This window comes from Rana temporaria, chromosome 5 (genome assembly GCF_905171775.1).
Source record: "Rana temporaria chromosome 5, aRanTem1.1, whole genome shotgun sequence".
Lineage (NCBI taxonomy): Eukaryota > Metazoa > Chordata > Amphibia > Anura > Ranidae > Rana > Rana temporaria.
This window is the reverse complement of record NC_053493.1, coordinates 51,066,504-51,083,113: the sequence shown is the minus strand read 5'-3', so window position 1 is coordinate 51,083,113 and position 16,610 is coordinate 51,066,504. Positions and strand designations below refer to the sequence as shown.

The 16,610-nt window shown below is 43.5% G+C and overlaps 1 protein-coding gene across 1 annotated transcript in view; it reads right to left on the bottom strand.

Annotated features, from left to right (window-relative positions):
* Window positions 1-16,610, bottom strand: part of GPR158 (G protein-coupled receptor 158) — a 309,748-nt gene that overhangs the window by 86,629 nt on the left and 206,509 nt on the right. The window lies entirely within an intron of this gene.

Below are 16,610 nucleotides of genomic sequence, written 5' to 3'. Positions count from 1 at the left end.
CATTGCTGTAACCCTGTGATGTGATATATCTGCTGTTCGTTTGAATAAAAGACAACCTCAACGGTCATTGGAGTGCGGCTATCCATTCTTCTTTCTATATCCTATGCAAGGTTTACAAGTATGTCTATGGGAATATTTGACCATTTTTCCAGAAACATATTTGCGAGTTCAGGCACTGATGTGGACCAGAAGCGCTGACTCACAGTCTCCACTCTAATTCATCCCAAAGGTGTTCTATCAGGACTCTGCGCAGGCCAGTCAAGTTCCTCCACCCAGACTCGTTCATCCATGTCTTTATGGACCTTGCTTTGTTCACTGGTGTGCAGTCATGTTGGAACAGGAAGGGGTCATCCCCAAACTGTTCCCACAAAGTTGGGAGCAAGTAATTGTCCAAAATGTCTTGGTATGCTGACGCTTTGAGACTTCCCTTTACTGGAACTAAGGGGCCAAGCCCAACCCCTGAAATACAACCCCACACCATAATCCCACCTCCACCAAATGATTTGTACCAGTGCACAAAGCAAGGTCCATAAATACTTAGATGAGCGAGTTTGCAGTGGAGGAACTTGACTTGCCTTCAGAGAGTCCTGACCTCAACCCAATAGAACACCTTTGGGATGAATTAGAGCAGAGACTGCGAGCCAGGCCTTCTCATCTATATCAGTACCTGACCTCACAAATGCGCTTTTGGAAGAATGGTCAAACATTCCCATAGACACACTCCTAAACCTCGTGGACAGTCTTCCCAGAAGAGTTGAAGCTGTTATAGCTGCAAAGGGTGGGCCAACTCAATATTGAACCCTACGGACCAAGACTGGAATGCCATTAAAGTTCATGTGTGTGTAAAGGCAGGTGTCCCAATACTTTTGGTAATATAGTGTATATTCTGAGTAGCAGATCAAGCTACTGCCTATTCATAACAATGGATCAACAACGATAGTGAAGTGTTTCAAATGTAAAAAAATGCTTGGCTTGCAAATAAATAAATACATAAAATGCACATACAAAACACTATACTTTTCAGATTCCAACAAAACCTCTACTGCTTTTCCACAATGACCTCAATGTTATACCAATGCAAGCCACAACTGATCACATAATAGGCTAAAAGACTACAATTCACACACTAAATATTAAATGGAAGCCTAACATCATAACAAAGTTCAAGTGTAACTTGCAGTAGTGTGTCAGATTGATTTTAATAATTTATATTATCCAGTGTACCATGTCTAATCCTGATCTATTATTTAGGAAGAAAGAACAATTATAGCAGTGAATCATTCACTTTCACAGGTATTTGTTAATATTGCAACTGTGTTTCTCTTACAATGACCTCAATTATTGCTGAAGTCTGTAGTTAGGATGTAGAGGCTCCTGGCGTTCAGCTGAAAATCAGGTAGAAGAGAAGTTCCAAGCTACACGTCAAATATTTCAGTGAACTGCAAAAGTTATTCGTAAAACACTACAGCTGTGGTAAGGTCCGAAAATCCATTCAGTTAAGTGTAAGTAAACCTTCCTATCGTTTTCAGCCAAGGAAGCTGCCATCTTTGCCTCTGTTTGATCTACAACTGCCATGATGCTGCACATGTGATCAGTTATGACACCAGTCATTGGATGGTTTGACAGTTTGGTTGAGAGCACAACCAATGGGAGGGTTACATTTCCGGCACGTGCCACAAATTAAACTGTTTTATGGATGGGTTTACTTCCGCTTTAAGCCCTCGTTCACACTGAACACGGCTTTGAAATGTGGGGGGTTTCTAGAACTGGCATTTCAGTGCGACTTTGGGGGCAATTTAAAAGAAATCTGTGAGGGTTCATGGACAGATGTCTATTGAAATCGCCCTCAAAGTCATCAAAAGTAGTGCAGGAACTTATTTGTTGGAAATTGGTGCAGCACCGCAAAGTCAGCGTTGCACCGCTTGGGAGGCTCCTATTGCTGGCAATAGGCTTCGATTTGACATGCGGTTTGACCTGTCAAATTGCACCAATGTGAACTGGGGCTAAGCCCGCTTTCACACTGAAGACGGGTTTGTAATAGATTTTACGCGTTCAGCTGAACACGCACGATTTCGCCATATGTTCAAACTTTAGGGGGGCGGACTGTGGCCAGCGGATACAGAAAATGTATTAGTGGACGTAAACAGTGTCCCCCTCTTTGCTATTAGGGGGTATAATCATTACTGTCAGTGAGAGGAATGGTGACCCATCATTAGTGTCAGTGGGAGGAATGGTGACCCATCATTAGTGTCAGTGGGAGGAATAGTGACCCATCATTAGTGTCAGTGGGAGGAATAGTGACCCATCATCTTTTTGGTTTATATTGCAAAAAATAACTTGTGGTGATCAAATACCACCAAAAGAAGGCTCTATTTGTGTGAAAACAATGATACAGTGCTGCAAAAAAACCTTCCTGAGCTCAAGTGGTTACTAAAAAAAAAAAATACTGTCACAGCTTGAGTAGAAAAACCTGTCCCCTGCCAGCACTGTGTGGGGAGGCAGTGATCCTTCTGCAGAGATCTGACACAACCCTAGTTGAACCCCACATTCGGCAAGGGGCATGAGCTTTGCTGACTGCAGAGCTAAAGGTCTGACTCACTAGGGGGCGTGTCGGACCTCTGCAGAAAGACCACTTTCTTCTAATAGACAGCAAGGGTCAACTCTGAAGCTGCTGGCAGGGGACAGGTTTTTCTACTCAGACGGTAGCTACTTTAGAAAATATATATATATATATATATATATATATATATATATATATATATATATATATATATATATATATATATATTTAACAGCTTTTGTTTTGATGCACCTGGAATAAATTTAGTTGATTTAAACTGAATGCTCGTTTGCTTTTTAATCTGAGTTTAATGCAGTCAGACATCACACAGAAGCTCACATATGGGTGAGCAAAAAAACCTGCAGGCTGTGCTATGTTACTTCCTCTCTCTGCTTTATGTCCAAGGCAGGTCTGAGTTTGACCGATTCTCAGTGATTATTCGATTTTCTTAGTACTGACATATACAGCGGGTAAAATAAGTATTAAACACGTCACCATTTTTCTAGGTAAATATATTTCTAAAGGTGCTATTGACATGAAATTTTCCCCACGTCGGTAACAACCCATGCAATTCATACATACAAAGAAACCAAAAACAAGTGAGTTCAGAAATGAAAGGGGTTGTAAACCTTCGTGTTTTTTCACCTTAAAGCGGAGTTCCACCCAAATTTGGAACTTCCGCTTATCCCACTCCTCACCCCCTTACATGCCACATTTGGCATGTAATTTTTTTGGGGGGGGGAGTGGGGGCTTCAGGAGGAGTGGGACTTCCTGTCCCACTTCCTCCTTCCGGGTAGACGATTAAGCCTAATCGCCTAGGCGATTAAGCTTAATCACCTAAAGGAAGGAGTTGCTGTAGGCGATCGCCCAGGACACGTGACAGGTCCTCGGCGATCGCCTGTCGAATCAGACGGCGCCTCGCAGTGCCGCTCGCGCATGCGCAGTGGGTGCCTGGCCGTGAAGCGGAAAGCTGTCACGGCCGGGTGCCCACACTGAGCATGAAGACGCCGGCCGGCGAGGGGGGGCGAGGAGCGGAGCCCCGTTCGGCGCATCGCTGGAGCCGTGGAGCAGGTAAGTGTCGGTTTATTAAAAGCCAGCAGCTACACTTTTTGTAGCTGCTGACTTTTAATAAACTTACAAAATGGGTGGAAAACCCCTTTAATGCATCCTATGCATTAAGGTTAAAAAAACACCTTGCAGTGTCCGGCCCCCCAGCCCCCCCCCCCCTTTTACTTACCTGAGCCCCGAATTTCTGTGGGCGCATCCCCACCGTCTTACCTTCCTTGGAGTCCTGGCTTTGATTGGATAGATTGATAGCAGCGCAGCCATTGGCTCCTGATGCTGTCAAATAAATCTAATGACGTGGGTGTCGGGGGGCGGGGCCAAGTCATACACTTGGTGTCTACGGACGCGTGTGCATGACACAGGAGCGCACCCGCAAGGTAACCCCCTTGGGAGATTGCTTCCCGGAGGGGGTTATCTAATGCGGTGAGGAGCCACGAGAGCCGCCATGGGAACCCAGAACAGGTGGATCGGGGCCACTCTGTACAAAACGAACTGCACAATGGAGGTAAGTATGATGTTTGTTATTTAAAAAAAAAAAAAACGGGAACCTTTAGTGTCACTTTAAGTTATGTGCAATAAAATGGAATGACAGTATTGTCACATGCTAACTGAAATGTATTTAATATTTCGTACAAAATCCGTTGTTGGTAATGACAGCCTCTTGTATAGGATAACTAGTCGCATGCATTGCTCAGGTGTAATTTTGGCCTATTCTTCCACACAGTCTTCATATCTTGAAGGTTCCCTGGGCCTCTTCCATGAACTCCGATCTTTAGTTCTTTCCATAGATTTTGTGCAGAACTTCAAACGAACATCAGCATGCTTTTTCTTCAGCAATTGAGTCTTGCGTTGTGAGAGTGCATACAGGCCATGGCAGTTGAGTGCATTTCCTTATTGTTTTTTTCTAGACCATTAAAAATGGTCGTGTGTACGCGGCATTAGACTCTGGACCACACACAGCCACAAAGGCATGATAATTCTTGTTGGGCAGTGTATTAGTTAATTTGCATTTAATTTTAATGGTTCAAAGCATGTCAGGCAAAATGGTCGGCCATCACGCATGTTCACTTCATCAAATCTGGCCCTCTTTGAAAAAATGTTGGACACCCCTGATATATAATATATGAGTTTCACTTTTTAAATTGAATTACTGAAATAAATTACCGTAACTTTTGATGATATTCTAATTTTAGGAGATGCACACCTGCACATGTACATTATGTTTGGTATATAAAATGTTAAAATATCAGTTTATACATTTGTAATGCTTAAAAAAAAAATTTAACTGTGAGCTGTCATCAACCGTCCTTCCTTCAAAGTGTTACCTATTTTAAAGTAGACTTATTGCCAACCTTCCCAGGGATCATCCATATTATGTATCAGCATCCAGATCTATTAAATAGTGCAACTTGGTTAATTAATTATAGTTCTTGACAAGCAAGCCACTTATTAAAACATCACCTGCTATTCAACACAATGCACTCAGGGACATAATTAATCGGGAAGCCAGAATGAAATAGTTTGCGGTTCTGAGCAGATGTTCACATGTAAGGGGTCATTACAGCAAAGGGATCATCTTCGGCTCTGCAATACGGTTGTTAAATCATTATGGTGGAAAGTGGAAATAGTCTGTAAAGCAGGCAATTGCCAGCGGAGTGGCCAAGAAAACACCCTGGGGGGGGGGGTCACTCCCCTAACTTTTATTCTACATTGGATAAATTATTTAAAGGGATTCTTATTTTGGCAAACTGCTGCAGGTATAAGGGTTGATTTACTAAAGGCAAATAGACTGTGCAATTTGCAAAGAGCAGTTGCTCCAGAGCTTAGTAAATGAGGTAAAGCCTCACTTTACAAACCGTATCACATGCAAGAAAAGAAAAAAAATGCATTTTTGCTTGTACATGATTGGATGATGGAAGTCAGCAGAGCTTCTGCTCATTTACCAAGCTCTGGAGCAACTGCAAGTCTATTTGCCTTCAGTAAATCAACCCCTGTGTGTCCATCACTTCCTCATTGGTTGTTATTGAGAGCAGCGGGAGCCATTGGCTGAGCCAATGAGGAAGGAGAGAGCTTCTGCTCTCATGCACATCACTGGATCGAGATCAGGCTCGGGTAAATATAAGGGGGGCTGGGGGCCTGCATGCAATAGGTTTTTTTACCATAATACAGAGAATGGTGGGCACTTGGCAGGGGGAGGCAAGAGTGCTATTAGAAATCACAGGGCCCCTTAAAGCCTACCTGACAGCCCCCCCCCTCCCCCTGACTGAAAGTGACTGATGACATAGATTTTTCAGTTCCTTTCTCTGCAGCCTCAGTTTCACAGATGAATAATTAGGAAGCACTCAGAGGGTTCCTGCTCATTCACAAACTGAAGAATAGTAAACACTGTTCATTATGCTTCAGTGATGAATGGACACAGTAGTGATTAGTACTGACTGTGTTTGTTCAGAAAAGGAAGGGGCCAGTAAATGACATATTTACCAGCCCCCTCCCCCCGCTCTCCATCCTGAAACATCCCCCCAGCAGCTGCCAGAGGGAGAACAGAGGAGGTAAGTCGGAAGCTCTGTGGGGGAAAGGGGCAAACGGGCCAGCAGAGGCTCTTTACCACGTGTCCAATTGCAGCTGATCACGATGTTAACAGGAAGAGCTGTTCCGCCTGACAGGCGCGAGTAGAGGAGAGCCGATCGTCTGCTCTCCTGACGGGGGGGATCTGTGCTGATTGTTTATCAGTGCAGCCCCCCTCGGATGCCCGCCCAGGATCACCAGGGAAGGCCACCACACTGGACCACCAGGTATGCCACCCTAGACCACCAGGGAAATGCCAATCAGTGCCCAGGCAGCTGGCAATCAGTGCCCAGGCAGCTGCCAATCAGTGCCCATCCAAAATGCCTGCCAGTGCCCCAGGGATGCCTATCAGTGCCATTTATCAGTGTCCAGCAGCGCCGCCTATCAGTTCCACTCATAAGTACCCATCAGTGCAGCCTTTCAGTGTCAATCAGTGTCGCCTATCAGTGCCCACCAGTGGCACCCATGAGTACCTATCAGTGCCACCTATAAATGCCCATCAGTGCTGCATATCAGTGCCATCCATCAGTGCCGCCTACCAGTGCCCATCAGTGCTGCCTATCACTGCCCGTCAGTGCCCATTAGTGCCACCTCCTTGGTGCCACCTTATCAGTGCCCGTCGGTGCCACCTTATCAGTGCCCATCAGTGATGGAGAAAACATACTAAGGCCTCGTACACACGACCAAGGAACTCGTCGTAAAAGACACATCGTTTTCCTCGACGAGTTCCTTGTTGGGCTTGTCGAGAAACTTGACAAGCTTTCTTTGCGTACACACGGTCAAGACCAAATCTCGAGGTGACATACAACACATACGACGGCAGGGGAAGTTCGATTCCACTGGCACAACTCTTGGGGCTGCTTTTGCTAATCTCATGTTACTGCCTGTTAGTAAAAGTTTGGTAAGAGACGATTTGCACTTTTCAGTCTATTACAGAGTGACAAATGTGCTATCTCCATTACAAACGCTATTTTTACCGAAGGTGCGCTCCCGTCTCATACTTTATTCTGAGCATGCGCGCGTTTCTAGGCATACACACAAACGTGTTTCTCGTCGAAAACCAGCCCAACGAGGAACACGAAGAGGAAATTGAGACTCCCGTCGAGGAAAAAGAGAACTTGTTTCCTCGTCGAATTCCTCGACAGTTTTCTCGATGAAAAACATACACACGACCGTTTTCCTCTGCAAAAATACTCTGCCACCAAGTTGATGGATTCTGTCGAGGAAAACGGTCGTGTGTACGAGGCCTTATTTTCAAAATGTTATAACAGAAACAAAAGAATTTTTTTTTTTTTTCAAATATTTTCTTTTATTCTTTTATTTGTTTAGCAAAAAAATAAAAACCGTAGAGGTGTAGCATGAGCGCGCAATTGTCAGTTAAACATCGACAGCGATGAAAGCTGAAAATTGGCTTGGGCAGGAAGGGGGTGTAAGTGCCTGGTATTGAAGTGGTTAAATATTTGAAGCCATGTAGCACATCAGGGAAGGTGGTTCTGAGGAGTGAATAACAAACAACTAAATGGGTTCAAATGTGTCCGGAACTTCCAGGGTGAAATTGTCCTTTGATTCACCTCCAGATTTGTCTCTTCTCAGCTTTCAAATCACAAATTCCCAAGGCTTTGTCTAATATGACGGAGGAATAATTATTCTCTTAAAGTATATCAGCAGCTCGCACATAAATGATTATAATAAGACCCTCATTCATTTTCGGATGTACCAGAAACTGCACCAGCTATATGGATCAAAAACAGGAAGATAAGAATCGTTTCCGTCTCTCTACATTTCTGAAGGGAATGGAAAACCTATAACTCAGCATTCCCACAGTTGACTTCCACTTTTTTTTTTAGCCAATTAACGATTAAAAAATCCTTTTAAACATTGTGAATTATTCCCGCTGATCATGTTCAAAGAGGTTGTGTGCAAATTAGTAAAACCGCTCATTATCCGTTCATGAGACTGCGGCTATTGACTGTAAAAAAAATGCAGAGCTGAATGGAAGTGTTCTCTGTGATAAGAGAAAGAAAACGGCTTCATTCATCAAGATGTCTGAGGAAGGGACTGTCTGTATTACTGTAGCAGCCAATCTGCATGCATGTGCCATTTTTTTCAGTTGGTTGCTATGCATTTTCATCTGCATTCACGCTATAGCAGTGCGCAAACGTGTGCAAAAAACAAAATTTTGCGCACATTCAGGAAACAGGCGCTGGTCTTGCGGTGCCATTCTATGTTAATGACCCCCTAAATGAAACAAACTAATGCCCATTTTTTCACAACGAAAAACCTGTGGTTATCCAAACGTGCTAAACTCGATGCTGAAAAAGGTGCATGAACTTCTTTGCTGCATTTAAAATGAACGGGCTACACTATGCACATAACATGCCAAGCACTAAGAAAAATGCATATGCGTGATGCCGGACATCGTGCATAATAATAATGCGAATGGAGCCTCACAACTAGGGTTTTGCTCCTGTCCAGGATTCACCGGGGCAGTTTAAGTTTAATTAATACACTGTACTGTCAAGTATTGGAACGCCTGCCTTTACATACACATGAACTTTAACCTCCCTGGCGGTATGATTATTTCAGAAAAAAGATGCTGAAAGCGGTACCATTATTTGCAAGGAAATTTGGCGTTTTATACTGTAGGCCTGCAATTCTTAGGAATAACTCAATTAAATCTGACCAAACAAGAGTCTAATAGGCATCCCGGGTATGAAATTTTTTTTTAAAAACAAAATTATAAATTATAATATAATAAATAATTATAAATAATTATAACAAATAATAATATAATTATAATAAAAAATATTCAATAATGTAATCAACTCAAAATCACTGAAATTTGCTCAGTTGCAGAATTGTTGCTGTCATTATTTATTTATTTTTTTATGACGAATTTCCCCACAAATCGCTATCGCACAATTCTGCAAGTGATTATAATTTATTATCGCTGTTTTCTAGCTGATCTAAAACCATTTTTGACATAAAGGAACACTTTTGGTTGCTATGGACAATATACAGTTTGCAGGGAGAAAGAACCGTTTTTATTATATAAAAGAACATGTAGGACACTGGGCAGACCACTAGGGACAAGGGGGGGGGGGGGGGTGTATTTTTCACATACAGTACTGTAATCTATAAGATTACAGTATACTGTATGTATAGTGTTTGTTTACCTTTTTGTATTTGGCGCCGATCTCCGCCCCCGTGCGTCGTAACGTCGCAGGGAACGGAGATCGGCGGCACAGGAGGACACTGTGTGAATCGAGCGAGGACCCGCTCGCTCACACAGCGCGGTGGCATCGCTGGATCCAGGAACAAGGTAAGCCAGCGCGCACTGCAGGCTCTGCATAGCTACCCCGAGCGTGTCTCGGGGTTACCGATTTTAGCACAAAAAATCCACCCCGAGTCACGCTCGGGAATACCGCCAGGAGGGTTAATGGCATCCCAGTCTTAGCCGTAGGATTCAATATTGATTTGGTCCACCCTTTGCAGCTATAACAGCTTCAGCTCTTCTGGGAAGGCTGTCCACAAGGTTTAGGAGTGTGTCTATAGGAATGTTTGACCATTCTTCCAGAAGTGCATTTGTGAGGTCAGGCACTGATATGGACGAGAAGACCTGGTTGGCAGTATCCGCTCTAATTCATCCCAAAGGTGTTCTATCAACCTCCACCCCAAACACGCTCATCAATGTCTTTATGGACCTTACTTTGTGCACTGGTGTGCAGTCATGTTGGAACAGGAAGGGGCCATTCCCAAACTGTTCCCACAAAGTTGGGAGCATGAAATTGTCCAAAATTTCTTGGTATGCTGAGTTCCCTTCACTGGAACTAAGGGGCCAAGCCCAACCCTTGAAAAACAACCTCACACCATAATCCCTCCTCCACCAAATGATTGGGCCAGTGCACAAAGCAAGGTCCATAGAGACATGGATGAGCGAGTTTGGGGTGGAGAAACTAAACTGGCCTGCACAGAGTCCTGACCTCAACCCAATAGAACACCTTTGGGATGAATTAGAGCGGAGACTGCAAGCCAGGCCTTCTTGTCCAACATCAGTGCCTAACCTGACAAATGCGCTTCTGGAAGAATGGCCAAACGTTCCCATAGACACACTCCTAAACCTTGTGGACAGCCTTCCCAGAAGAGTTGAAGCTGTTATAGCTGCAAAGATTGGGCCAACTCAATATTGAACCCTACAGACCCTACACGGTTTAAGAGATATTCACACTGCATGCAACCGGTGATGTCACAGGTGCATGTACCCTGAAGAGACAGCATACCATGACTCCCGTGTGCTTGTGCAAGAGTGACATCATTGTAGCGCGGACAATCAGAAGACTGGAGGACGTGAACCTGGAAGGAAGATCGGGTGAAGAAGGAAGACCTGTCAGTGGTGACAGCTCACCGCTGGAGGGCTTTGTTCTAAGGTAAGCATTTCACAATGTGCTAGTATGCGATGCATACTAGCACATTGCAGGTTAAAAAATAAAATAAATAGGCTGCAGTTTACTACGACTTTAACATGTGTGTGAAACGTTAAATAATTGCCCCAGACAGCAAGTGGTTAAACAGGTAATGTTGCTATCACTTGAGGCTTTTTGGTGTCTACTGCAGACATTCTGATAAGAGCAGAAGAATGAAGTATAATACCCAGTGCACATCACTACATATTAAAAAGCTTTACCGGTACCTAGAGTTTAATTGTTTTTTGCCATTAAATGAAGAACAGTTACTATACGACCTCTACTGAGTCTAAAACTTTATCGGCTACATGCTCCCCATATCAACTCCGACAGTTTAACATCTACAAATTACATTTCCCAAAAGAAACCCACATGGCTGAGTTCTGACACTTGCTAAGGGAGACAATATAACAAAGTATAATAATTGATTTTTAATTGCTTTTACATTTTGCAGGATCAATTGCTTATTCTCACCGTCTGTTGGAGGTTGCCAGATATTATACATTTCCAATTAAAATACCTTACTAGACTTTTTCACAGTGTGAAGCCATTCATCCAAAAAATAACCAGTAAGTATTCTGCTACATATTTTTGGTAAAATAAAAATCCCAATACGCGTGTAGCACTACCCCGGTAGGAGCTGCTGGATTAGATTTGGGCCTTGCATTAGGGTGACCAGACATCCCCGGTTTCCGGGGACAGTCCCCGGATTGAGGACACTGTATCCGGATTGGAACAGAGGCTGGGGCAATTTCAGAGACAATCAGTGCAGAATAAAAAAAAAATAGTTCTGGATTACACCCCCCCCCCCACTGCTCCGCTACTACTAGCTTAGGGGGGGTGTATGTATTTTTTTTCGATTATCTGTGCCCTTTTCTGATTATCATGTGCTGGTCGGAGTGGAGGGAATATTTCTTCAATTTTGGGTGAATGCCCATTCCGCTCCTCTCACATGTTCTTCTGCCTAGATTTAAGTCTCTGCCAGCCACCTGTCTGCTTATCTCCTTGCCTGCCATGGTGAAGTGATCTTCCTCCGCTCCCCACCCAGTAGTAGCCGGGGCCTGGAGAGAAGGATTTGAGAGGCTGTAAGGCAGGCGGCAGTGGCAGCGACGGGCAGAGAGAGGCAGGTGTCCAGCAGCAGTTACAGAGGGGAAGCAGATGCTTCAACACAGGTGTGCTTTGGTGGTGTCTGTGAATAGACTACATTGCACTTTGTATGTCTCTCTGGCTTATTGGTTAACAAGTTGAGTTAACAAAATCAGTATCCATCAGCCATGGTATGTGACACACTGTGACAGAGCCAGCCAAAGCCATGATAGAGTGCCTGCTGCCTGTGAGTTATCATAATGCTGATGATCTTATCCAGTTGCCAATCGCCCGGTAGCAGATTTGCTGCTACAGGGCGATCGCGCTGCAAAGGATCACGTGTACATGTGATCCTGCATTTCTGGTTCCACTGGTACCCGCTGATCATTAGGTACACAGGAAAAACGGTGGTCTGACTATGTAAACAAAGCAGTTTGCCATTCTGTCAGTATGGAAGACATTGATCCTGTGTTCCTGCAAAGCAGGTACAGGGATCTATGCCTTCCCTTAGTAAAAGCACCTCCCCACAGTGAGAAAACACTTGTTAGGCACACATTTAGCCCTTTGATTGCCCTAGTTGTTATCCCCTTCCCAGCCAGTAATACAGTGGCATATTTTTAGCACTGATCACTGTATTAGTGTCACTGGTTCCCACAAAGTGTTAAAGGTGTCACTAAGGCCGCGTACACACGGTCGGTCAAAACCAATGGAAACAGACTAAAGGACCGTTTCATCGGTCCAAACCGATGGTGTGTGGGCCCCATCGGTTAGTTATCCTTCGGTCAAAAATTTTAGAACTTGCTTTAAAATTGAACCGATGGACGCCTAACCGATAGGTCAAAACCGACGGTTAGTATGCAAAAGCATCGGTTAAAAACCGGCGCATGCTCAGAATCAAGTCGACGCATGCTTAGAAGCATTGAACTTCATTTTTCTCAGTACGTCGTTGTGTTTTACGTCACCGCGTTGGATTTGATTGTTTTTTTAACTGATGGTGTGTAGGCACATCAGACCATCAGTCCGCTTTATCGGTTAACCGATGAGAACGGTCCTTCGGACCGTTCTCATAGGATGGACCGACCGTGTATACACGGCCATTACAATAAAAAAAAAATATGTCCCCGGATTTCATTTAAAAAATCTGGTCACCTTACCTTGCACGTTACCTCAACATTCGTTGTCTAGGGGAAGAAAGTCTGTAGCGAACTCCAATGTCCACACAAGTTGTAAAACCTTTAGGTTTTTTAGCTGTTAGGTTTTATTTTTCTCATAACTTGCAAGAAAGTAAAAGGATGGAGGAGCAGGGGAAGGTTCAGGCGCATAGTACAGATCACTGGGGAAAAATTCTAAGTTCCTAAAAGGTCACTCACCACTTCCTCTCGCGTGGGTATTGCTCACCTGGATAGGCCCCTCTCACCAAGCCTAGCAGCCAGAATGATGCACGAACAATGATCGGTAACAATCTCTGCCACAGACTGGTTGCAAGCAAAAGTGAACAGTCCGGAATCCTCTGCCACAGGATTTGGTAACCGTACTTCCAGCAATACAGTTTAAGAGCCTTTATGCCGACCCGGCAAAACTGTAGGGTAACATGGATTGTAGATCATCCCTTAACAGAGTCACCAGGCCTATCCCGAGACATCAGCCTTCCACCTGGTCCCATCCTGGGCAGGTCCTCCCCTGGTTTCCTCTATTAAGTAGCTTCCTCTCGTGAGACGGACAGCTCAGGATCACTTAAAATCATAGGCCCCAGTCAGGATGGCTGGGCCTACTTGGTAGAAGTACAGCCTCGGGCCAACAAGGCCACTGAGGCTAAACGACCATCAAGGACCTCGAGCCAGGAGGGCCTCGAGGCAGAGCCTCTCAACATGGTGTCTGTCCCTTAAGTATCCTTCCCCAGTATGCCCAGTGGGGAGACCACGCCCACTGGGCTGCTAGCGGGAAAAGACACCGAATGCACCGTAGCCTGCCTGAGTTCCAACATTGGCCGGTGGTGGCATCGCCACCTACAGGCAACAGTGGGAAAATCCCTCCAAGCACAGCCACAGCCAGAACAGAGGCTGATTTTGTATCAATCATCAAAGTCTGAGCCAATTATCAGCTCAGACATCCACTAAATTTGGTCGTCAGGAGCAGGGCGCTACACGTGTATATTGATTGGTTTACACAAAAGCGTCTACAAAGGGATATATTTATGAAATTCATGTTTTCCTTTTTTTTTACTAGTAATAGCGAGGATCAGCGAATTATACGGGACAACAACATTGCTGTGGACAAATCTGACACAAAGTTACACTTTTTGGGGACCAGTGACACCGATATAGTGAACAGTGCTAAAAAATATGCACTGTCACTGTACTAATGACACTGGCAGGGAGGGGGTTAACACCAGGGACGATCAAAGGGTTAAATGTGTTCCCTGGGAATGTTTTCTAACTGCGGGGGATGTGCTTGTACTGGTAAAAGGCATTATCGATTGACGGGTCCCGACAGATATCAAGTCCGCCGGACCCACTGATTGGCTCCCACTATGTCCAATCAGAGTGGGAGTCAGTCACCGGCGGTGTGCGTGCACACCCCAGACCAGGAAGAGGTGATCACGCCGCCCCGCAATATATGTATATGGGGACTGGCACCCTCACCAGGTATTTCACACTAAGGAAGCAAGTCAAAGAGCACAGGATACTTTTTAACACAAGTACAGTCTAATATAGACACATATCAGAATTATGAATTGTTGGGGTAACATACACTTTAGGTGAACATATATTGCAACAAAGATAGAACTACCTCTAATAAATAGACCAAAAACTAAATTTAAACAAATATTAACAGAGGAACAAAAGCCAATCAAAAAGTTATCTAATATATATGCCATATTACTCCCTTCAGGATCCATTAGAGAGTTAACAGGAAAGAAAAACTGGGAAAAGGAAATAGGAAGATCAATATCAGAGATAGAATGGAAGAAAATATTTGAAATAATTTATAAAATATCTACAGCGAACAAATATCAAGAAAGAAACTAGAAAATAGCAATGAGATGGTATTGGAGCCCTGTAGCATTAAATAAAATAAATAGTGGACAAACAGATATTTGTCGGAGATGTAAGGCGGAAAGGTGGACTATGGACCACATTTGGCATGATTGTAATATGGTGAGAAAATTTGGGAAAACAATATATGAGATATATGAAAAAGTGTCGGCAATAGAGAGGAATCTAAATATAAATATCTCATTGTTATCCCTGATGCCAGAATCAATAAAGAATATTAAGAATGATATTTTTCATCATATGACATCAGCAGCTAGAACAATAATAGCTCACAATTGGAGAGAAAATAAAATCCCAAACATAGCAGACTGGATATGTGAAGTGAACGAAATACAATATATCGAAAGACAGATAAGAGAAGAAGAATACATAAATAGTCAAATGCCAGAATTATGGCAAAAATGGGATGAATTTCGGCTCTCAAATAGAATCAAAGAATATTTATAAATGGAAAATAAGGAAGAACGTGAAGGGTTATTGTAAAAGGAATATAAAATGAGTATATGGAAAGGGAGAGAATAGAGGGGGTACGGATTTTTGGGATGTAAGGGTGATGGTGGATGAATGCGTGAAAGGATGAATGAGTGAAAGGATGAATGAGAAGGCAAGATAGTAGAATATATGGAGGCACATATGGTAAGACATTTTTGATAAATGTGGTTTATAGATATTGATCAGATTCTGTACATTGAATAATGAGTAGGAATAGATATATGATGTGATAGAATCTTGTTTCATTGCAAAATTTTTGTATTTAAGAAAAGAATCAATAAAAATAAATTGAAAACCACTTTAAGTGGACCTACATTAGTATAAGTACTTGAATCTGCCTTACTAGGCTTCGTTCATACACTGTTAATAAAGATTCAAGCTGAAAGAGGAAGGGGAAGATCTGTGAGCCAATTCTAGGCAATAAGCAAAAACAATCAGCGAACTACTAAACCTTCTCAACAAGCAATGTAACTGTGCTAAAGCAATTTCCTTCATTTTCGAAATTTTCCTTAATTTGAGATCTCTAGAAAATGTTGAAATTCACATATAAATTGAGCTGCTATGATGATCTGGGAATGAAATGAAGGCCTAGCTGCTTTCCAGGATTCCAGGTTTCTGAGTTAAATAAGAACCAGCTAGACACAGAGGAGCTTCTGGGTTCTGACAGCAGCCTGTACAGAACCTGCTGATAATTCTGACGTGTTTTACAATGAAGATAACTTGTCATTATGCATTTCTCATCATATTCTTTGAAATACACACATTCTTGGTGGGGATTATATTAAGGCACCCACACACATGATGCATTTGCCACCCAAAAAGTCTGATAAGGTTTAAAGGCTAAGTTCACCTTTAAAGGGTAACTCCATGGGAAAAAAATAGCAAATAAAAAAATAATAATATAGAGTATATAATTGTGGCACAAGTCATATTGTAATTCAATATTATTAAAAAAATACCTTTCCTTTTCATTCTGCAGCTCTTTTCTGTGAAATGCAATATGACTACCTAGGGGTGTTCTGTACACAGATGCAGTCATGTACTGCCCATCGGCACTACCAGGAGTTGCTCAGTGGGCCGATTTCAATGGCAGCCAGTGGCATCGCTAGGGGTAGCTTTTGGGGCTATAGCCCGAATCTGGGGCCCATAGCCCCGAGTCCTAGGGGTCCCCAACCACAGGCCAATGGCCCACCACCGGCCCGTGACCTCTCTGCAGCTGTGCGGCGGGCAGCACGGGAGAGCCGAGCGGGTGAGAGAGCAGAAAGATGACATAATCTCTCATCGCCCGCCCTTCATCACTGCTGTTCTGCCCTCACTTTGCAG